The 23,221-nt window shown below is 44.9% G+C and overlaps 1 non-coding gene across 1 annotated transcript; it reads left to right on the top strand.

The window, feature by feature from the left end:
- The first annotated feature begins 11,581 nt into the window (after positions 1-11,581).
- On the top strand, positions 11,582-11,686 carry LOC148107554 (U6 spliceosomal RNA). The gene has a single exon (XR_015722180.1). It is a non-coding gene; the product is annotated as a U6 spliceosomal RNA (small nuclear RNA).
- The last annotated feature ends 11,535 nt before the right edge of the window (positions 11,687-23,221 follow it).

Here is a 23,221-nt window from a genome sequence, read left to right as displayed (position 1 = left end):
ATAGACCTGTAATCTTTTATTTTTTAAGATTTTACGTATTTTATTTATTTATTTATTTATTTATTTATTTTTAAGATTTTATATTTTAAGTCATCTCTACACCCAACATGAAGCTCAAACTCACGATCCTGAGATCATGAGTCCCATGCTCTACTACCAAGCTAGCCAGGCGCCCCAAACCTGTAACCTTTGTGAAAAATAGGCCAAAAAATCTGCAAAATTTAGGGCGATGCAAAGAGTTCTTAGACTTGACAGCTTCAGGAATGAACCATAAAAGGAAAAAGTGATAAATTGGGTCTCATCAAAACCAAAAACTTTGGTTTTTGGGCTTGTGGAAGTCCACATGAACAGAATGAAAAGACAAGTTACACACTGGGGAAAACACACTTGCAAACCCACACCCAACGAAGCACTAGTTTCTGGAACATACAAAGATGTCTCTACATGCAACAGTTAAAGCAACAGCAAATAATCCAGCTAGAAAACAGGCAAAAGACGTGAATATTGGATTTTATTGAAAAAAATATGACAAATAGACATATGGAAAGATGTTCAACATTATTAGCCATCAGGGAAATGTGAATTAAAACCACAGTGAACTCCTGAAATTTAATATAATGTCATCTGTCCATTATATCTCAAAAAAACCCCACAAAAAACAAAAACCCACCCCACCATGAACCATCACTACCTACCTATCAGAATGGCTAACATCAAAAATAGCGACAACACCAAACTCTGGTGAGTAAACAAAGGAACTGGATCACTCATACATTTACTGGTGGGGATGTACAATGGTATCCCTACTCTGGAAAAGAGTTTGGCAGTTTCGTATAAAACTGAATATGCACTTACATAACCCGGCAATTGAGTACTTATCCCAGAGAAATGAGAACTTATGTTCTTACAAACGCCTATATGCAGATGCTCATAGTGTTTTCATTTGTCATAGCCCCAAACCAAAAATGATCCAGATGTCCTTCCGCAGATGATGGTTAGACAAACCGTGGAACATGAACATCCACCATGAAATAATACTCAGCAATAAAAAGGGACCGAACCGTTGGTTCATGCAGCAACTTGGATGAATAACCAGGGATTTCTTTCTTTTCTTAAAGATTTTCTTTTCTTTCTTTCTTTTTTTTTAGAGAGAGGGGGGTGGGGGGCAGAGGGAGAGGGAGAGAGAGAATCTTAAGCAGGCTCCATGCCCAGCACAGAGCCTGGTGCAGGGCTGATCTCAGAAGCCTGAGATCATGACCTAAGCCAAAATCAAGAGTTAAACACGTAAGCAACTGAGCCACCCAGGTGCCTCAAGATTTTATAATTTTTTAAAAATATTTTATTTATTTATTTGAGCGAGAGAACACAAGTGAGAGAGAGAGAGCACGAGCTGGGTGAGGGGCAGAGGGAGAAGCAGACTCTCCGCCGAGCAGGGAGCCGAGCAGGGAGCCCGATGTGGGGCTCAATCCCAGGACCCTAAGATCATGACCTGAGCCAAAGGCAGACACCCAACCGACTGAGCCACCCAGGTGCCCCAAGATTTTATTTTTTTAAAAGTAATCTCTGTACCCAACGTGGGGCTCGAATTTAGAAACCCAAGATCGAGAGTTGTATGTTCTACCGACTGAGCCAGCCAGGCGCCCCGCTAGGGACTTAGGCTGAGTGAAAAAAGCCAATCCCAAAAGGTCACACACTGTATGATTCCATGCATATAACATTTTTAATATGAAAAAATTTAGAAATGGAGTACACAGTAGTGATTTTCAGGGATGAGAAATGGGTAGAGGGAAGGAGTGCCAGAGGGGTGTGGGTCTGGCTGTAGAAGGGCCGTGTGAATGGTCCCTGTGGTTTAGGGACTGTTGAGTGTTGAGTAGCTCGACTGCCATCACCAAAACCTGAACCCATGCAAGTGTTAAACTGTATAGACTCACACACACACACACACACAAGTACAAGTACAACTGGGGAAATCCAAATAAGCCCGATAAGCTTTATAAATGTCAATACCCTGGTTCTGACATTATACCATAGTTTGAAAATGTTAGCATTGGGGAAAATTGGGCCAAGTGTGTAAGCAGTCTCTCTGTATTATTTCTTACAATTGCACGTGCATCTACAATTATCTCAAATAAATTTCAATATAAAAGGTTTTTAAAGTTACTGATCGTCTTATTATACCCCCGCCCATTAAAAGGATCTGAGTCTAAATGACTTCAAGGAACAGATCATTTTCCATGCTATTTAAAGTGTTTCAGCATATATGAAGAGATGGAAAACCACGCAATTCATTTTATTCAAAGAATGTGAATACTAAAGCCACACGTGGAACCCCCACGTGTAAAAGAGATTTGAAAAAATGAAGCAGCTCTGGTGGAGGCAGAACAGAGAGGATGGAGTGACTTGCTGGCTCTCACTACCCTCCCCCATGCCCTCCTCCTGCCCCCAGCTACACTTAGGGCCTCCATGGAAACTAAGGGACATGCAGCTCACTGTTGGAAAATCACTGCCTTGCAAACCCCTAATTATTGAAAATCATAGCTGTGAAAATCCCAAACAAAACACTAGCAAACTGAATTCAATTGAAAACAATTATCTGCTATCACAAGGAAGTGGCGTTTATCTCAGGAGGGTTAAAATGGCATAAAAATAGAAAATATATTGCTATGATACAGCATATCAGTAGATCCAATAAGAATTCACATGCTGAGTTTAAGAGATGCAAAAAAAGAAATTTAGTAAAATTAATAGTTCTTGTTAAAAAAAAACAAACAAACCCAATTTGCTAATAATAGAAGGAAATGTCCTTAACCTGATAGACTAACGGGTAGGGAAATAGCCCTGGTTCTTAATGACATATTCTGCAGGGTAGGAAGCCTCATCTTTTGGAGTGCATGTGGATGGAGGCTCCAGGTGGGGAGACCAAGCATATCCCAGTTGGGGAGTCCGGGCAAAAGGCTAACGGGTTGGAACAGCAATGCTTGCCAGGTAGAGATGGTTCACTGATGAGGCACCTGACATTGGCTGGACCGCTGAAGGTAAAAGAGAGATCCAAAGTGGCTCTAAGGTTCAGAGGGTGAATCAAGGAGCAAGGTCAGATTCAGAAATGGAGCAGAGGAGGAGGAACAGGTTTGGTGGGCAGCAAATAAAATCCCTATTTCGTTCCGGATTTCCGTAACTCCACAGAAGGGGAAATACTACCTCCTCCAAGAACACCCATTGCTTCTTCCTGACTCAAGGTCTTCTAACAGTCCAGGGAATTTTTTTTTTTTTTAATCATCAGCAAAACTTTGATTAATCACATTATTCTCTAATAAACTCTAGAGATTATGAATATGGATTCTAAACTCCAATATGGATTCTAAAGGCTGGAAAAATCCCAGACATAAAATGTGGGCTTGTGTTGCTTTAAAACAGCTCTGCTACTCATGGCTGCATTATCAGCGGACCGAAGTAAGTTCGGTCACTAATTAGTATCATGATTGCCATTACCATCCTCAGCCCAGAAATTAACAGTAGTGAGAATATCCTGCTTTGGGTGAAAGGAACTTTTGAACTAAAAAGATTGGGAGGAAGACAGAAAAATCCCTTTTTCTTCAATCATGGAGAACACTGAAAGCTAAATATTCCAGGACTATTTTAGGGAGCATAGGGGGGAAGGGTTCCGGTGGGACAGATGACAATGGAGGGGAGGGCATTGATCCTTACTCCTACTCTAGGCAAGTAGTGTAATCACCACGTGTGAGCCTTAGAAAAATCAAGTTTCCCTGGGGCGCGAGAGATGACAGAAAATTTTCCCTTGCTTGAGTTTTGTCTGGACCCTGGTGGCAGATTTAGAGTGGGATTGGTGAGCAGAGAAACCAGAGTAGGAGGTGGGGGTGGACGTGTCTCTAGGGAACCGTGACTTGTTCTCTGATAGTGAAAAAGGAGAGGATAAAGAATGACAGAAGAGATCCTCAAAGAACCTTAAAAAATTTATTGGCATTTGTGCACATACTTGTTCTTTTGTACTTTAATTTCTATGGTCTCATTTAATCATCCCTCTGTGAAACTCTCAAAAGGTGTCCTAATCTGCAGGCCCACGCTGGGAATTCTGGAGGGCCAGAGAAGACTTCAGAAAGGCATGAGCGCTCCTCATTTTAGAGACCGCACCACCCCAAAACACACATTGAAATGCACCCACGAGCCATTCTGAATGTAATTCATACGAAACCAAGGACGGAGAGTGGCAATTGATTAGTTGCCTAGTGTTACATTTTATGGACGTTTAAATATGTATTTATATTGATTTTTTTTTTTTAATATTTAGAGTCCACATGTTTCTCTGGTTTGTAACATCACAGTAGATCCCTTAAAAGCTTGTCAACTTTAGTCACTGACACCAAAGTGCCTTGTGGGCAAAAGGCCCTGGAGTTTAACAAGCCACCCAAGCAAGACAGGCTTCTGAAGTCCCAAAGAATGTCCTGGCAGAGCGTGAGAAAAATGTACGATGTATAGTTGGAACACCAAACTGAGAAGACTTATTTTATTTTATTTATTTTTTAAAGATTTTATCTCTTTATTTGAGACAGAGAGAGAGAGGGAGGGAGGGCGGGCACACAAGTTGCGGGGGGACGGGCAGTGGGAGAGGGAGAGGCAGACTACCCACTGAGCAGGAAGCCTGTTGTGGGGTTCGATCCCAGGACCCTGAGATCATGACCAGAGCTGAAGGCAGATGCTTAACCAGCTGAGCCACCCAGGCACCCAGAGAAGACATATTTTAGACAAACACAGTGGGGCAGTTGGCAAAATGAGTGGAGGGTGGGAGGTAAGGTGCTGGGTCTTTGGGTATGATGGTGGGTGATGGTATTCAAATAGCTTCCAGCCAACCCGTCCGGGGAAGTTCTTCCAAATTCCTTGGAAGATGCACAGCTTTCTTCTCCCGAAGGTGAGAAAAAGTCTTCTCCCTTTGGACCTCAAAGCTGTAGAGCAGATTTGATTACCACCAACTCGACATTGAAGGAAAGGGGAACCAGAGACTCTCAGTCTCTGCTCCACATTCAGTTTGTAAAATCTATTAACCGTTCTTTCAGATTCTGGCTTCCATGTGCAGTGTGTCCAATCCCACTCACGGAGCTCGCTTGGCTTTTCCCCAGGAGGTCTTCAGAAGCAGTCTTGTGGCATTATTTCTACCATTAATTATTTTTCTTTCCATGGACAGGACAGGTCTTATCACCTTTGTGATCACACCTCCCAGGGAGAGACACTAACATCTGGACCTGGATGGGGGAGAAATTTACAACAGGAACAAAGTGAAAAGGAAATGGAAATTCACAGCTCCAGAGCCTTGAGTATTTCTGTTTTGTTTTGGCTTTTTAAAATAATCATCCTTGAGTTATTTATCATGTATCCATGGGCTTCGGAGCCCAGCAATGTTTGATGATTTTGATGCTGTCATAAATGGCATTTATTTTAAGGTTTCATTTTTTGTCAATGTGTTGTTCCTCTGTGGAAATACAATTGATTTTTAAACTGAATTTTTTTCTCATGGTTCCCAATAAATGAATAAAAGAATTTAAGCTTTCGAATTTTCTAAGCAATCGTATTCTCCACGAATAACAACAGCTTTATTTCTTCCTTTCCAATTCTCGTAGCTTCTATTTCCTTCTCTTCCCTCACTGAACTCCCTTTGACCCCAGGTACATTGTTGACAGAAATGGTGCTCATAGGCAACTTTGTTTTCTTTCCAACTTGAGGGGAAAGCATTCAACATTTCATATTTAAATGTGCTGTGTGGTGTCGGTTTTGTTCATATTCTGTATCAGATCCCTCCTATGTACCATCTGGATTCCTTCCCTCAGATGTCCTGTTCTAGCTGTTGCTGCTAGAAGCATCTTTTCACGGACTCTGACCACCATCACACATGCCCCGACAGCATCTTCCTTTGGTTCCATGCTGTGATTCTTCCCCCATGCCCAGAGGGCTTCCTGCTGGTGCTGAAGTGGCAGATATCACGGGTCCCCTGGGTGCAACCCCTGGGGCCAAGCTTTGACAGTGGACGAGAGAGCCAGTTGATCAAATTCTCCCCCTTTCTCCCCTCCTAGACAGACCATCCTGAGAAACAGATGGTCCCACAGGACCGTGCACATTAAGTGATGGCCAGCTGGCACTGTACCCTCTTAATGGTTCTCCCCCCTTCCCTGTCTCACTCTCTCTTCCCCTCCTCCCACCCCCCCCCCAAAAAAAAACCCCTCCAGCTCCTTGGGATTGCCTCAGGCTTGGCTGTCTGGGAGGTTCAGACTGAGATAGTTGAGAACAGGTGCGACCCCTGAACATAGAATTTCAGAGCCCAATTACTCACCGACTGAAGCCTTAAGGACCCCATTATTAGTGATAAGGGGGTGTGATGACACCTGGCATGCAGTGGTATCATGATTATGAAGCTTTTTACCTGTGGTTACTTTGGATAAGGTGCTGGGGGGAGGAGAGGGGAAAAAGCCACGCATTTGTTGATGCGGTGGCTGGGGGACTTGGATGCTAGGGGACAATGAGAAGCACGAGGCTGTGGATTGCACTGGCTATTGGCAATGGCATGAGGGGCTTAGAAAAGTACCTCAGGGCAGCCAGCTGTCAAACGTAGGCACACTCTGAAAGTGACAAAGTGAGAGACTTAGCCTCCTCTAATTGCAGGGAATGCTTCCGAAAATCAATTCTGTCAAATTTCGTTTGTGTATCTGGGAGCAATGTTATGAGGTGTACGCAAGGTTGTCATGTTTTCTTAATGAATTGACCCTCTTTACTGTAATGAAATGCCCTGCTTGATCTCCCGTAACACCCTGTCTCCTGAAGTTTCCTTTGCCTGTTATTTTTAGGGTCACACGAGTTTGCTTATGCTTAACGTTTGTATTATAGGTCTTTCCTCAACCTTTTTCTTTCAACTTGTCTTCGTCTTTATGTTTACAGAGTGCTTTTTGGGTAAAGAACATATCGTTAGGTCTTGCTTTTTTATTGAGTCTGCTAATCTCTGTTTTTTAAGTGAGCATTTTAAAGATTTGGTTTTAGGTAAGCGTGTAGGCAAGGATGTTTAAAAATTGGTTTTGTTTTGGGGCACATTGGTTTTGTTTGGGTGGCTTAGTCGGTTAAGAATCTGACTTCGGTTCAGGTCACAATCTCAGTGTCCTGGGATGGAACCCTGCGTCAGGCTCTGCACTCGGTGGGAGTTTGCTTCTCCCTCTCTCTCTCCCTCTGCCCCTGCTCATGTTTTCTCTCTCTCAAATAAATAAATAAATAAATAAATAAAATCTTAAAAAAATTTGGTTTTGTCTTATTCTTCCATTATGTAAAAAGTATAAATTTATGTTTTTATATTCATATTTCCTCCCTTCTTACACAAAATGTAACATAATCTAAACACTGTTCTGTGCTTTGGTTTTTCCTCTCCTGTTAACAATGTATCATGGAGACAACAGTCTACAAGTGCCTTTCTCATTTCTGCAAAGTTGGGGAGCTTTGCTTTGTTTTGATGTCCCAGTGTCTATTCAACCTATTCCTACTGATGACATCTGGGTCTTATCTCTCACCATTACAAATACAGTTGCAAAACCCCAAAAGACTACACCAAGAAACTGTTAGAACTGATAAACGAATTCCGTGAAGTAGCAGGATACAAAATCAACATATAGAAATCTGTTACATGACTATGGGGCGCCTGGGTGGCTCAGCCATTAAGCGTCTGCCCTTGGTTCAGGTCATGATCCCAGGGTCCCGGGATCGAGCCCTGCATCAGGCTCCCTGCTCAGTAGGAAGCCTGCTTCCCCCTCTCACACTCCCCTTGTTTGTGTTCCCTCTCTCACTGTCTCTGTCAAATAAATAAATAAAATCTTAAAAAAAAATAAAATAAAAAGAAATCTGTTACATTTCTATACACCAATAATGAAGCAGCAGAAAGAGAAATTAAGGAATCAATCCCATTTACAATTGCACCAAAAAAAAGAGGGGGGCGCCTGGGTGGCTCAGTTGTTAAGCGTCTGCCTTTGGCTCAGGGCGTGATCCCAGAGTCCTGGGATCGAGCCCCGCATCAGGCTCTTCTGCTGGGAGGCTGCTTCTTCCTCTTCTACTCCCCCTAAAAAAAAAAAAAAAAAAAAAAAAGAGGATACCTAGGAATAAACCTAACCTAAGAGGTGGAAAACCTGTACTCTGAAAACTATAAAACTCCAATGAAAGAAATTGAAGATGACACAAGCAAATGGAAAGACATTCTATGCTCATGGATTGGAAGAACAAATGTTGTTAAAATGTCTACACTACCCAAAGCAATCTACACATTTAATGCAATCCCTGTCAAAATACCAACAGCCTTTTTCACAGAACTAGAAACAAACAGTCCTAAAATTTGTATGGAACCACAAAAGACCCTGAATAGCCAGCCAAAGCAATCTTGAAAAAGCAAAGCAAAGCTGGACTTTAAGCTATATTACAAAGCTGTAGTCATCAGGATAGTATGGTACTAGCACAAAAACAGACCCATGGATCAATAAAACTGAAGAGAAAACCCAGAAATAAATGCACAGTTATATGGTCAATCAATCTTTGACAACGCAGGAAAGAATATCCAACGGGAAAAGATGGTCTCTTCAACATATGGTGTTGGGAAAACTAGACAGCAACATGCAAAAGAATGAAACTGGACCAGTTTCTTACACCACACACAAAAATAAATTCAAAATGGATCAAAGACCTAAATGAGAGAGCTAAAACCATAAAAATTCTAGAGGAGAACATAGGCAGTAACTTCTTGGACATTGGCCATAGCAATTTCTTTCTAGTTATGTCTCCTGAGGCAAGGGAAACAAAAGCAAAAAAAAAAAAAAAAACAAAACAAAAACCTATTGGGACTTCATCAAAATAAAAAGCTTCTGCACAGTAAGGAAACAACTAACAAAACTAAAAGGCAACCCACTGAATGGGAGAAGATATTTGCACATGACATTTCCGATAAAGGGTTGGTATCCAAAATATAGTAAGAACTGATACAACTCAACCACCCCAAATGAATAATTCAATTAAAAATGGGCAGAAGACATGAATAGACATTTTTTCAAGGAAGACATCCAGATGGCCAACAGACACATGAAAAGATGCTCAACATCACTCGTCATCAGGGAAATGCAAATCAAAACCACAATGACATCTCACTTCACACCTGTCAGAATGGCTAAAATCAACAACACAAGAAACAGCAGGTGTTGGAGAAAGGGGACCCCTCTAGCACTGCTGGTGGGAATGCAAACTGGTGCCGCCACTGTGGAAAACAGTATGAAGGTTCCTCAAAAAGTTAAAAATAGAACTGCCCTACGATCCAGCAATCACGCTACTGGGTATTTGCTCAAAAAATACAAACATACTAATTCAAAGGGATACATGTGCCCTGATGTTTATAGCGGCATAATCTATAATAGCCAAATTATGGAAACAGCCCAAGTGCCCACAGACTGATGAATGGATAAGGAAGATACATATACCAGAATATTACTCAGCCATAAAAAGAATGAAATCTTGCCATTTGCCACAACACGGATGGAGCTAGAGCGTATGACGCTAAGCGAAATAAGTCAGTCAGAGAAAGACAAATACCACATGATTTCACTCATATGTGGAATTAAAGAAACAAAACAAACAAGCAAAGAAAAGCAAGAGAGAGAGAGAGAGAGGCAAACCAAGAAACAGATTCTTAACTATGGGGAACACACTGATGGTTACCAGAGGGGAGGGGGTGGGGAATGGGTGAAATAGGTGATGGGCATTAAGGGGTGTGTTTGGGATGAGCACAGGGTGTTGTATGCAAGTGTTGACTCTCTATATTGTGCCGAAAACTAATATTACACTCTATAACTAACTGAAATTGAAATAAAAACCAAATACAGTTGCAGCGAATAGCCTCGTGCATATGTTTGCGTATAAGTCACGTGGACAGATTCGTGGAAGGGGACTTGCGGGCCAGAGTACAGATGCATGTGTGATTCTGCTCGGTATTGCTAAATTCCCCTTCATAGAGATGACATCCTTTGGCATTTCATAGGTGGGGCTTCTCGAATGGAAGACTCTGTCTCAGGGGGATCAGGGGGGCTGCTGTCTATTATCCTGGGCCCCTCAAGGCCAGAACGCAGAGTTCTTTTCCCCGGAACATTCAATTGCTTTAAGAAGTTGTCTGATTGTTTGCCTGGAGGGAGTATGTATTGCTTCCAGGCGTCTGTGTTTCCACATGTGTGTGTGAGGTGTGGTGGCCAGGGGAGAGTGGCTGGGAGTCCCCTTGCCCCATCTGTACGTTTTCTACAATTTTCCATTCCAGCCTCACATGTCACTTCCACCAGCGTTTCTGAATCCCAGGTGTCTCTGTGTGTCTGCAAGACAGGCTGAGATCCTTTCTGAGTGTGATGCCGTCTCCGTCACTCTTGGTTGGGACTTCCGCTCACCCAGAGGCTTTTCTTGTTTCTTTCTCCATGGGCTTGCCATCTTGCAGAACTCTGCTGAAATCTTTTGTCTGTTCGTGTCCCACCTCTTTTTTTTTTTCCCCAACGATTTTATTTATTTATTTGTCAGAGACAGAAAGCACAAGCAGGGGGAGCAGCAGGCAGAGGGAAAAGCAGGTTCCCCGCTGCGGGACTCGATCCCAGGACGCTGGGATCATGACCTGAGCTGAAGGCAGACACTTCACTGACTGAGCCACCCGGGTGTCCCTTATTCTTTTTTCTATTGAGGGCTTATACTTCTTAAATGAATTTGGTACCATTTTGTGGGTTTGAGGTTAGAGAGGAGAAACATTTGTGGTGTTATTCTACCCTTTTAATCTAGAAGGGTGCTGGAAGGGAGCACTAAACCAATGGCAGGAAAGTGAGGGAAATGGTCAGGGAAGGTAAGACCTTTCTAATAACGTCTTCTCTGGAGTGTGTATCAAGCTCCACTTCATGGTTTTTGAGACACGTAAGTGAAGGAGTTAGCTTATTTTGAAATTGCTTTTGGTTGCCAGATGGCATATCTTTGGCTGGGCCACCCAGGTTCTCGATACATAAAGGATTAATGAACAACCGACTTAATTCTGGAAATAGAGCAGATCTTATGCTTAAAATTTGCAACATGCTTAAATATTGGATTCAGCCATTCTGCTTCCCGACATACATATGAGGCTTTAATTTTATTATAAAGCCATAGAACAAAAAAACCCTGCAAGGCATCTACAGAACTCTCTTATGCTCTGACAGCTCGCTGGGGCCCTTGCACATGCCGTAAGTTTTCTCAGACGCCTCGCTTCCTCTGAGACTAAGGTATGAAATGAATAGTCATCATTATAGATGGGACATACCTCCCTGGCACAATCAGTGGCCTGACTACCGTCTATCCAGGGTCAGACTTGTATCAGGTGCTGTGCTCGGGGCTGGGCACAAGACAGTCGCCGTTGTCAGGGGATCTGCAGTGTGGTGGAGGAGGAAGGGGAGATGGGCCAGCAGAGAGACAGTTATAAAATGATGTGATACGTGCTGTTACAGCGGAATGTAGAGACGAGTCCAGGATTTAATTACCATCGCTAACAATGTTCATTTTTATATATGCTCCCTTTGACAGTGCATATATTAAAACTGAAGCAATACGGAGAAAATTGGCTGGGTTTCTGAGCAGAGATGACTTGGACACTCATGAGGCACTTATATTTTCATGAGGCAGCCTGTTATAGCTGAAATATGTCTGTGCTTGGTCTCCAAAGGCCTGGGTTTGATCCCTTTTTCTACCTTTAATTTCTATCAAACCAGTCCCTAAGCCTCTCTGGCCTCAGCTTCCCCCATGTTTTAAAGCAATGGGGACGTTGAAGTGATTGCTGAGGACCATCCACGTTGAACGTCTCGTGGGGTGAATTCCAGCTATTCCCTGATATGAAACCAATAGCCCGGTGAGGACATCACTGATTCTCTTACAGGCTTGGACCAGACGTGTCTAAATAGCCAACAGGGTCTTTGCTGGGTGTCAGCATTAGCTCCACAAAGTACCTTTTTGGAGAAGAAACTCAGCAAGTTTAATGACAATGGGGTGAAGTTGCTCTTCATTTCTGATATAAGATTTGATGCCTCTTTGTGAAATGCCATCTGGAATATACACGCAGAGCAGAGAGAATGCACACTTCTAAACATGGGCCAGTTCAGGTTACCAAGTCTAGTGTGGGCGGGGGGACCCGTTCTGGGGCTGTCAAAACAGCCTGACTACTGGAAATTTGTTGAACGCGCTCCAAAGACGTCTTTAGGAAACCTGGTGTTCAATCAGATTTAGTCACTTGAAAGGTAAAATGTATGTTTTGCTTTAAGAACATTTATGAAGATTGTTCGAGGTCATGCTCAGGTCTATTGGAAACTCGGAAGTGAACCCAGGTCTATCTCATTTCAAGGTCTATGCTCTTTTTTTGTTTGTTTGTTTGTCTGGAAGATTTTATTTATTTGAAAGAGAGAGAGAGAGAGAGAGCACATGAGTGGGAGGGGGGAAGGGCAGAGGTAGAGGGAGAAGCAGACTCCCCACTGAGCAGGGAGCCTGTGGGATCATGACTTGAGCCAAAGGCAGAAGCGTAACCGACTGAGCCACCCAGGCGCCCCTAAACATAACTTGGGTATATAGCACAGTTTCTCTGCGTAGTTTTATGCTCTTTATTCCTCGGTACTCTAGTTGGGGCAAGAATTGAACAATGCTTTCAGTGGGGCTTTATTTCTTTGTTTAGTATTTTTTAATTTTAGTAAAATACACATAATATAAAATTCGCCGTCTTGACCATTTTTAAATGTACAGTTCAGCTGTGTTAAGTGCATTCACGTGGTTGTGCAACCAATCTCCAAACCTGCTTTCATCTAGTAAAACTGAGACTTTGTATCCATTAAATAACTCTCTGTTCCTTTCTCCCTCTGGCCCCCAGTCCCGGGTAACCATCAGTCTACTTTCTGTCTCTATGAATTTAACTACTAGTTACCTCCTAGAAGTGGAACCGGATTCTAGTTATCTTTGGGACTGGCTTATTTCACTCAGCATTATGTCCTCAAGATTCGTCCATATTGTTGCCTGTGCCAGAATGTCCTTCCTTTTAAAAGATGAATAATCGTTATGGACGGAGGGTGTCCCCTCAAATTCATAAGTCCGTCCCCAACCCCAAGTGTGGCTATATTCGTAGTAAGGAAGTAATTAAGGTTAAATGAAGTCACGAGGGTAGGACTGTGATCTGATAGGATTAGTGTCCTTTAAAAAAATTATTTATTTTAGGAGAGGGAGAGAGAGAGAAAGAGAGAATGCATGAGTGGGGGGAGCAGCAGAGGGAGGGGGAGAGAAAGAGAGAAGCAGCTGCTGAACATGGAGCCTGACGTGGGGCTCGATCTCATGACCCTGAAATCATGACTTGAGTCAAAATCAAGAGTTGGACACTTGGGGCGCCTGGGTGGCACAGGGGATAAGCGTCTGCCTTCGGCTCAGGGAGTGATCTCAGCGTTATGGGATCGAGCCCCACATCAGGCTCCTCCGCTAGGAGCCTGCTTCTTCCTCTCCCACTCCCCCTGCTTGTGTTCCCTCTCTTGCTGGCTGTCTCTATCTCTATCAAATGAATAAATAAAATCTTAAAAAAAAAAAAAAAGAGTTGGACACTTAACCAACTAAGCCACCCGGGTGCCCCAGGATCAGTGTCTTTATAAGAGGAGACACCAGAGAGCTCAGTCTCGGTGTGTGTTTGCACACACATGCACAAGCACCAAGGAAAGGCCATGTGAGGACCTAGCGAGAAGGTGGCCTTCAAGCCAGGGATTCAGCTCTCACCAGAAACCTGACCTTGGACTTTCAGGATCCAGAACGATGAGAACATAAATTAGCATTGTAGAAGCCGCCCATTCTATGGTATTTTGTGACGGTAGCCCGAGCAAACCAATAGAATGATACTCCATTGCTAGCACGTACTACGTTGTGTAAATCCACTCATCCTCTGATGGGCCTTGGGGCTGCTTCCATATTGTGGCTACTGTGAATAGTGCTGCTATGGGCACGGGGTCCGGATATCTTTTTGAGACCCTGCTTTCAGGTCTTTAAGGATATGCACTCAGCAGTGGCGTTGCTGGGTCAGATGGTAATTCTGTGTTAATGTTTTGAGGAACAGTCATTGTGTTTTCTGCACCACTTTCCGTCACCACCGCAAGAGAGCCGATCTCTTCCCACTGCTGACAACATTTGCTACTTTCTGTTTGTTGGGTTTGTGTTTTTTGGATAGCAGCCATCCTAATGGGTGGAGATAAGGGGCTTTCTTTTTAAGAAAAAGAAACTACAGTGGTTCTTAACCTCTTCCAGAGCAGAGAATCTGAGAATCTGGCTAAAGCTTGTGACTTCTCCCCAGGAATATACCCATAAACATACAATTTAAGTATGTTCCTCAAAGGAGCCAGGAACTTCAGCTTACAAATCCTTCATCTATCCCAAAGGGTGTTGCTATAAGGTACTCAACGGTCTACAATACTTGCCTTAGTAATTGTCCTTTCTATTTCTTCTATATACAGGTCTCCCCTGCTATCTGAAAGTAGAGCAGTCCTCTCAAACCTTTTGTAAGTCGATAATCATACAGCAAAGAAGCAATTACTATTAACTTATATGGAAAAAGTTTTGAGTGTTCCCAGACCCAAAAAGTCACCTCTCTTGGGCTTTTCTGATACCTTAGGACACATTTTGCTAACGGATGCACAAAATAAATCAAGATTAAGCACAGCTGTCACCGACACAGTGCAAAGCTCTGGAGATTGACTTTGACTTTGCCGGGTGTAGTTCCGGGGGACGGGGCTTGGGGGCGCCACTCTCCTGCTCCACGCTGCCTCTATAGTGGCTCGCCATAAAACAACACTGAAGGTTGTTTTTGCTTTTCACCTTTTTTTTTTGTTTTTAAAGCGAAAATCGTTTTAGGTTTCTTTTGGTTAGCAAAAACAGGTACCATGGTAGGTTTTTCTTAAAAGCAAAGCGGCATAATGCAAACTTTCAAAGAGCAGAGGTTGCCTCTACTGGGCATTTACCATCTGTGTTAACATCTAAGGCTGTGTTAAATGTTTAATACATGTTTTTCCACCTCACAGCAACCTTATAGAGTAGATACAATTATTATTCCCATTTTACAGATGAAGAAACTGAGGCTGCTCAAGTTTCCCACAGAGAGTCTGCAGAGGAGATGGGATTCTTTGAGCTTCAAGATTGTGGGGTCACTGGGGGAAATCTACAGATGCTGGATGAAGGCAGCACGCATGTTGGACGTCTGGGGTTTAGTGAGGACCCTCTTGTCTTTGCTGGGGGAGGCAGATATTGCAATACTTGACCTTGCCCAAGCTTATCGACAGATGCCTGGTCACTGGTCTTTGGAGACCTTCAGGAATCCCTGTCGTTCCTGAAGTTTCCTGATGCTTTAACTAGCCCCTCTTTCTAGGATTCCAAGGGCGTAGCACTGTGCTTCAAGGAGGAGGTCAACCGAGGAAGACCACCCAGAACTAACTCAGGATGCCAGGTATTACTGAGATATGTCGGACAGGGAAGTAGAGAATAAGAGGAAAAAACAAACGATCCATGGGACGTCCTGTTTTTACTTCTGCTGCCATGACTACCGTTCAAGGCTCCCAGGTCTTAAGCGAAAGCTCACACAGTCTATGCTGAACTTACCAAAACTTGAAGCAAGTGCCTGAAGCCCTCCCAGAGCTACTCATTTTCTTTTCTTTTCTTGTTTTGTTTTGTTTTACAAATGGTAGCCATTGCTGGACCATGTTACGTTTACCAAAAAGGGGCACGCCTTGGACTCGGAGCATCGGGGGTGTGGGGGGTGCGGGGGTGTGGGGGTGTCAACAAGCTTTCGGCTTCCCAGGAGACGCCAGTAGATTTCCACAAAGGCGGCCATGATGCATTGCTGTGGTTGCCTCACCTTACGGGTCTGGAGCTGTGTTTGGCCACAGAATGCCTGATGGCTGCCGGGTACCAGCTGTTTCCCCCAAGAACACTGTCCTCTAGAGATTAGACTGCACACAGCCTGACCTGGAAGCCCCAGCAGTAATCACGGATGTTAAGAAAGAAGCTCCATCACCATTTCAAATCATAAGAACAGTTAATATTTATTGGAGGCTTCTCACATGTCAGGCATTGTGCCAAGCATGTCAGTGGATTATTAGCACCTTAAATCCTTCCATCATGCTATCTTTTTGCCTTCTGGGGGCTCTTCTAAGAGCAGACCCATACGATGAACTGTAGCACTGTTTTAGGGATCGTGGGCCTCTTCCCTTCTGTCCCAATAATGATACTCGGTTTAAAAATCTTAGAAGAGCAGTAGTGAATGTTGATCCCCGACCCCTGTCCCTCTACCCTGGATACTCCCTCTCCCAGTGGGCTCCCCCAGTGCCACAGGACCCTGGCATCCAGGGAGGCTTACCTCCTTCTCTTTTGAAGAGAATGAGATTTCACAGTGGCTGCCTGTGCAATTTGAGATCAGATTGTGTCTTCAACTTGGTGTTGAGGGGGTGACCAAGACAGAAACTGCCCAAAGAATGTAAACTATTCACTAATGAATATGAATTATCTGCCCACAAAGGATGCATTTTATGGGGGAAAACTGTTGTCATTTCAGTAGGTTTTTACCACGTTATCTTGGCCGCACTTAGCAGCGAATTGGGGAAATTATTGACGGGAAGGCTCTATGTTTGCTCTCAGAATTGGTCTGCATGGAAAAGGCTGAAAGCAGTGATTACTGTAGGCTGCTTGAGAAACCCCACCGAAGGAAAGTGCTTGGCCACAGGAAGCGACCTAGAGTATCTTTCAAAAACCAGACTGATTATGCAGGAACATACCTGGGGAATAACTTGACTTTTCAAAAGGGTTTAAGGTGGTTCTCCTTCCCATCTCAAAACTTCCCTTCAGTAACCAACGCCCTGTACCAGTTATTTATAAGCAATGTGTGTTGCGAGACAAGAAAGTTTGTGGTAATAGTTCTGTAGTCGAAATCATGAAATTTGTGTATGGGGATTTTATGAGCCATCAACAGTGTGGGTTATTACCCAGTGATCCAGGAAGATGGCCAAGAAGTTGCTAAAAGTTTCTTACCTCTCAGCACATCACAGAAGTTCTCCTTGTAGAAATATTAACCGGCCAGCCTCTCAAGACTTGCTTCAGCCATTTCTATGGAGACGTAGGTGAGAATTTCTAAGACAAACATGGGTGTATTTGGGTGTTTCTCTGTATCTGTTCAGTGTTTATCATGTGATTTTGCCTTTGGCAGAAACAATGAAATTGGACAAAGTTGCTTCACGGCTGAGCCTCCAATAACCTGACTCAGTTTCCCCACTGTAACTGGGAAATGTGTGCCGAGACAAAGATTGAAGCAAGAGCACAATTTCATTTGGCCACTTCTTACATGTCCCGTTTGCACAGAGCTGAATGCCGTCTACTCACTATTATAGGCAGACAGCACGGACTAAGGACAACCAAATTATATACTTAACTTTGTACCATTAGAACACTGGTGTCCATCTTTTCTTTGACTTTGCTCAAGTCTTTCATTGCTCAACCTAGATTTCTGGCTTTTTAAGATTCATTTTTCGTTCTCCTTTTCTACCCCATTGTTTATTGATAGGTATGCATGAAAATACAAAAGGACAGATTCATATGGTCTAGGGAGGCCAGTATTTACGGAATAAGGACTTAGAGTATCTGCGATGGACACTTGTTGCTCTAGAAATTCCCCTTTCATCACCCATTCCCACTCCACATGGCTACTTTGGGAACCGACATCCTGATGCAAAATCACTTTCCCTGTGACCACAAGTGATTGGTCTCCCAGATTTATCTCCTAAGGTAAGCTGGGCCAATTAGACTTCTTTCTCGGAGAATTGAATTTGGGAGGCAGAGGTAATACTGCTCTTTCTGGAAGCCCGATCGACAAGTGTCGAATCTGCAAGCTGTTGGCAGCTATGTGGTATGTCACTGTGTGGTGGGTACATTAAGGAGGACAGGGGTTGGTCTGTAGTCAGAGGGAAAAGAGAAGCCCACATAACCAAGACTAGTAGAAGGCATACACAGTAGTTTCCTGGGGCTGCCGTAACAAATGATCACAAACTTGGTAGCTTAAAACAACAGAAATGTATCCTCTCACAGTTATGGAGGTTAGAAGCCTGAAATCAAGATGGTGGCAGGACCTTACTTCCTCTGAAGGCTCAAAGGAAGGGTTCTTCCTTGCCTCTTTTCTCGTTTCTGGTGGTTGTTGGCAATCCTTGGCATTTCTTGCCTCGTGGACATACCACGTCAATATTTCTACCTCTTTCGTCATGTGGCATTCTCCCCTGTGTATTTCACATCACATCTCTCTATGTCTTTATGCATGACGTTGTCTACTTCTTCTTCTTAAAGATTTATTTATTTATTTTTAGAGAGAGAGAGCCTGTGAGCAGGAGGAGGGGCAGAGGGAGAGGGAGAGAGAGAATCTCAAGCAGACACTCCGCTGAGTGCAGAGACTGACGCAGGGCTCGATCTCATGACCCATGAGAGCATGACTTGAACTTAAACCAAGAGTCAGACGCTTAACCAACTGAGCAACCCAGGAGCCCCTCTGCATGTCATCTTATAAGGGTACCAGTCATTGCACTGAAAGCCCATCCTAATTCACTATGACTTCATCTTAATTTAACCAATTATGTCTGCAAAGAGCCTATTTCCAGATAAAGTCACCTGAAGTTCCAGGTAGGCACAAAGTTTTGGGGACACTATTCAACACAGTACAGAGGGGGTGGTCTGGTGGCATCTGGAACCTGGATTTGAATGTGTTTGTAGACCAAATCACACTCCAAGCTTTGAGTGTTGGGAGACAGGCCCAGATTCTTATAATTAATTCTCATTTGCGTGTAAGCCTGATTCAAGTTGCGTGACTTGCAAATGCAACTGAAGGATTTTTGTATACACATAAAATAATACAGAACCCTATTGTTACAATTCTATTAGTTGCCACCATAAGCGATCTTTTTCTACATGCCCCAGTATGGGTGGACGCCATATTTATCAGCCATGGAAGTGTTCTCTCCAAGGTAGCTTGAGGAAAGCAAACTGTTCTTATACATTGTAGAAAATGAGACCCAGAGAGTCTTGACCCAGCACACATGGTATATCACAGGGGGCCTACATGGCCACCCTCAACTCAACTTCATAGGAGGGCCATAGGCAGGACAAGCCAGGGGGACACCAGGCTCCAGTTCTCTGCTTCTCCGTGAGTCTCTGGGCTCTGCACACGTATCCGTATGTCTGAACCACTCCTAGGCTAGAGTGCCTGTGTGGTCACAGGGTGGCTGGTGCAGGTCCAGACATCATATTCAATCATAAGGTAGGTCCTGAGGCAGGAAGAGGTTATATCTTGTTTAGGTCTCTTTTTAAGGGCAAGGGAAACTTTCCCAGGAGTTTGCCAGCAGACTTCCCCTTTGTATCTTGTGGGCCAGAAATAGGCCATGTGCCCATATCTAAATCCATCACCAACAAAGGTTTTGGGAACCCACGATTGACTGAGACTTATCAGGACTCACCCCTCAGCCTGGGCTGACATGAACCCCCCTAGAAGCATAAGGCTGAGTGAAGGAGGGCAGATGCCTGTTCTGAATTAAGAGGAAAGGAGGGTGGGCGAGAAATGCGTGCTGAGTGGGCAATCATCAGCGTCAGCTACACTTGGCAAACTTATGTTTCCAAAATCCCAAATGACTCCGGGGCTCTTTCCACCAGACTTTTTAGATCACTCCTAAACACCCATCCATGTGTGGTAGGCAATGTCTGGCAGGAAGTGCCAGAATGTAGCATCCCACCAATGTTCTGATCTGCCCACTGTGCCTCTGACGTCAGTAGCACAAAGGGCGAAAATGAGCCCAGCCTTCCTGATGGCTCCATAACCCTGGAAGAGACTGTCTGACAGGTGGTTTTTAAGAGACTTGTGAAAGAACAGACATGCTTCACTGCTGTGAGCCCATGGACCGGGCTCCAAGACGACACCAGCTAGTTTTCTTGGCTAGGGCCCCTCAGATGCCCTCCTTGTAGGTCCCATAGCAAAAAATCCACTACCTTTTTAGCCGAGAAAAGCGTGTGAGACGGTGGTTCTGAGCAGGGCAGTTGGTTTAAGCGCATAAAACCGTGTGTTCAACAATGGCTCAGTGCAAAGATCCACCAAATCTTTGTGGCCTCCGTCCAAGTGCTACAACTGCTAAATGAGCCACCAACATGGTACCCTAGGTCTTGTTAGGTCAACTTGTGGAAAGCCATTGGGCCCTGGCAGCAGGAAGTAATTCTCCATCAAACCCAGTCCTTACAGGGGGGAATCTCAGCTCAGTTTTTCTGTGCTCTGCAGGGTCGGGGCAGGTGAGTTACTTGGTGGTGGCGGGGGAGGGAGTCAGGGGTAGGAAACTTGTCCCAAACCTCATCCCATTCTGGAGCTTTCCTGCCACCCGGTGAAGGGGAAGGAGACTTTTCTATTTGTTATCTCATGGAATCATCATAGCGGCCCACAGTGTGGGTGTTAGTACCCCAGTTTACCTTTAAGGAGCCTAGGGTTTAGACAGGATGAGTTGTATACTCAGATCACACAGCCAGTGAATGGATTCAGAGCCCATCAAGGTCCTGAGGGAGTGGGACTCGGAGACAAATGTGTGATAGAAGACAAAGCTCAGGGGGGACATGTGATGCTATTTGGGTGGGCAGGTCTGTCCCTGATGAAAGGCCTTAGCCCGGGGGCACAACAGGGAGCATCTTGCAGCTGGGGGGGAGGGGCGGTGAATGGAATTGCGGTGGCCGGGAGGGGAACGGGCGCCCTCCTATGGCCACTTCCAGAAAAACACACAGCACACCCAGGGTTCAGTTCTCACCAGGGAAGCCCAGCTGGCTGGCCTGGCAGTTGGGGGAACAGTTCTTGGGAAGTAGGAAAGCACAGGGACTGCCAGGAGGTGGATGAAGTGTTGCTTGTGGTTACCTGCAGATGTGGGCTTCCCCGGGGCAGATTCCATGTGCAGAGATGAGACTGTGCTGTGGGGTTTGGGGAACAGACCCCATCCCTTCCCCCAGTGAGAATGTCAGGGAGAGCTGGCAAGGACTCCGGGCCAGAGAGGGCTGGCTTCCCTCCTTTCTGAGACAAACAAAGGAACTCTGGGGCCAAATGGAAACTCAGCTCCTTTTCTGGCAGTGGCCAAGGGACACCTTTAATTGTAAAATTCAAGACCAGCCCTTGATGGAAATTGCAACAAGGCCAGGCCATATGGGAACGTTTCCCAATGGAAATGAGCATCTGTTCTTTATAAGAAATGCAAATGACGCTTAACTGCTCCTTCAGAGGGATCTGTTTCTGTCCCCAGCAGGGCAGGCGCCCGCAGGTGGAGTAATCTGACCTCGGTTCAGAGTCCCCAGCCCTCTACCCACGAGACAGAAGCAGCCAAGAAAGCACATTGGAAGCTTCCCAGATGGAGTAACCCCCAGGCCAAACAGTTCCCCCGTTGAAGGTCCATCCAGGAACCCCAGGGTACAGAAGGGGACTCACGCATACTAAATTCCTACCTTGTTCCAGGTTTCATTTAATGTGGGCACCCCTCCTCCCCCACACGCCATGGGATCCCCTGCCTTACAGATAAGGAAACCAAAGCTCAGAAAATTCATGTTGTCTGCCTTACGTGTCAGATAGCACATGGTGGCACAGAGTCACAGCTAGAACCGACAGTTTGAAAAGCCGAACAGCGCCCTGCTAACATTTACTGAGTGCCTGCTTCGTGTCTTTAGCAAACATTTTCTTATTGTCTCTCACGCTCCTCTGAATGGCTCAGTAAAGGGGGTCTGCACAGGAAAGGGTTAATTCCTTTGTTCCCCCACATGTCGTTTCCTTCCAAAAACATGAGAGATGTCTTACAACCAAAAACACTTGTAATAGGACTGGTAAAATGAAACGAAGGTAGGAAACTGTTTAGAGGACCCAGCCATTCGTTGAGGGATAACGCCCCCCCATCATCATCAGATTCGGTGGCGCTGTAATCGGGTATACTTGTGTTATTCTCGACGGCTTCTGAGGAGCTCTGTAAGGCACCTCACCAGGTCCTGGGCTCCAGGGAAGTGACTTTCTCCTCTGTGCCCCCCTTCTCGTCTGTAAAGTGGGATGATAGTTCCTCTGGGTTGTTATGGAGCTAATGCGTTCTTGCCTGCACCTGGTCTGTCCTAAATGCTTAAGAAACACAAGCTGTGACTCCTTTTCAAGATCTCACTGTTAACTGCCTGGAGGTTTGAGAACTGCCTGGAGGTCCCTGGATGAGGTGTGGTTCCTGCCCTTGCTTCTGCACCCAGAGCCACCAGACCTGGTGCCTTTTCTATACATCGGGGTGCCTGCGAGATAGTTAAAAAACTGCCTTAGGTGATAGGGCCACTTAACCCCACTTTGAGCTCCCAGGGCAGCAGGGAATGTTTCTTGCTTATGTGATATTAGGGGCCGAATTGTATCCCCTGCAAATTCATCTGTTGGCGATCTAATCCCCAGCACCTCAGAATGTGGCCATATTTGAGAATGAGGTCTTTAAAGAGGCGTTAAAGTTACAAGAAGGCCATGAGGCTGGACCCTAATCCAGTATGACTAGTGTCCTTATAAGAGGAGGAAGGGACACAAGGGCCCATCCTGCGGAGAGAAAGGGAATGAATCGTGTGAGGAGGCAGCCGTCTCCAAGCCGAGGAGAAGGGCCGCAGAGGAATCCAACCCTCCGGCACTTTGAGTCTAGACTTCCAGCCTCTGAAGCATGAGAAATGAATGTCTGTTTAAGCCACCTGGTCTGTGGTGTGGCATTTTGGCAGCCCGAGCCAGGACAGACCGTGCTCCCGGTGCCTAGCAGGGGCAGATGTTCAATAACCATATGGAATTAGAAGCATCTTCCTTTTCCTTTTCCATGGACTGAAAAAGAATGTCTGGCTCCCAGGGTTTGTGACCCGTTTAAGAGAGACGTCCTTCCAGGCAAGTCTTGTGCACATGCCGGAGAGCCGTCAGCGCTCCTTCCACCACAGGGCATGAGAGGAGCTGAAATCTTTCTGGAAAGGTAAGCCCCGGTCGTGGCAATGAGGCCAGAGGGAGAGAAGGTGGAACAGGAGGAAAAGAGGGGAAGGGGGCCAGTGACCTCAGAGAGGGTAAGCGGGGAGGAGAGGCTGGGAGAACCGTGAGCTCATAGCCTCCAGCTGGCTCCCA

The sequence above is a fragment of the Ursus americanus genome, chromosome 28, assembly GCF_024610735.1.
Source record: "Ursus americanus isolate L20-20 chromosome 28, mUrsAme1.1.p, whole genome shotgun sequence".
NCBI classification, from domain to species: domain Eukaryota; kingdom Metazoa; phylum Chordata; class Mammalia; order Carnivora; family Ursidae; genus Ursus; species Ursus americanus.
The sequence above is the reverse complement of the archived record's forward strand: the minus strand, read 5'-3'. Positions and strand labels throughout refer to the sequence as shown.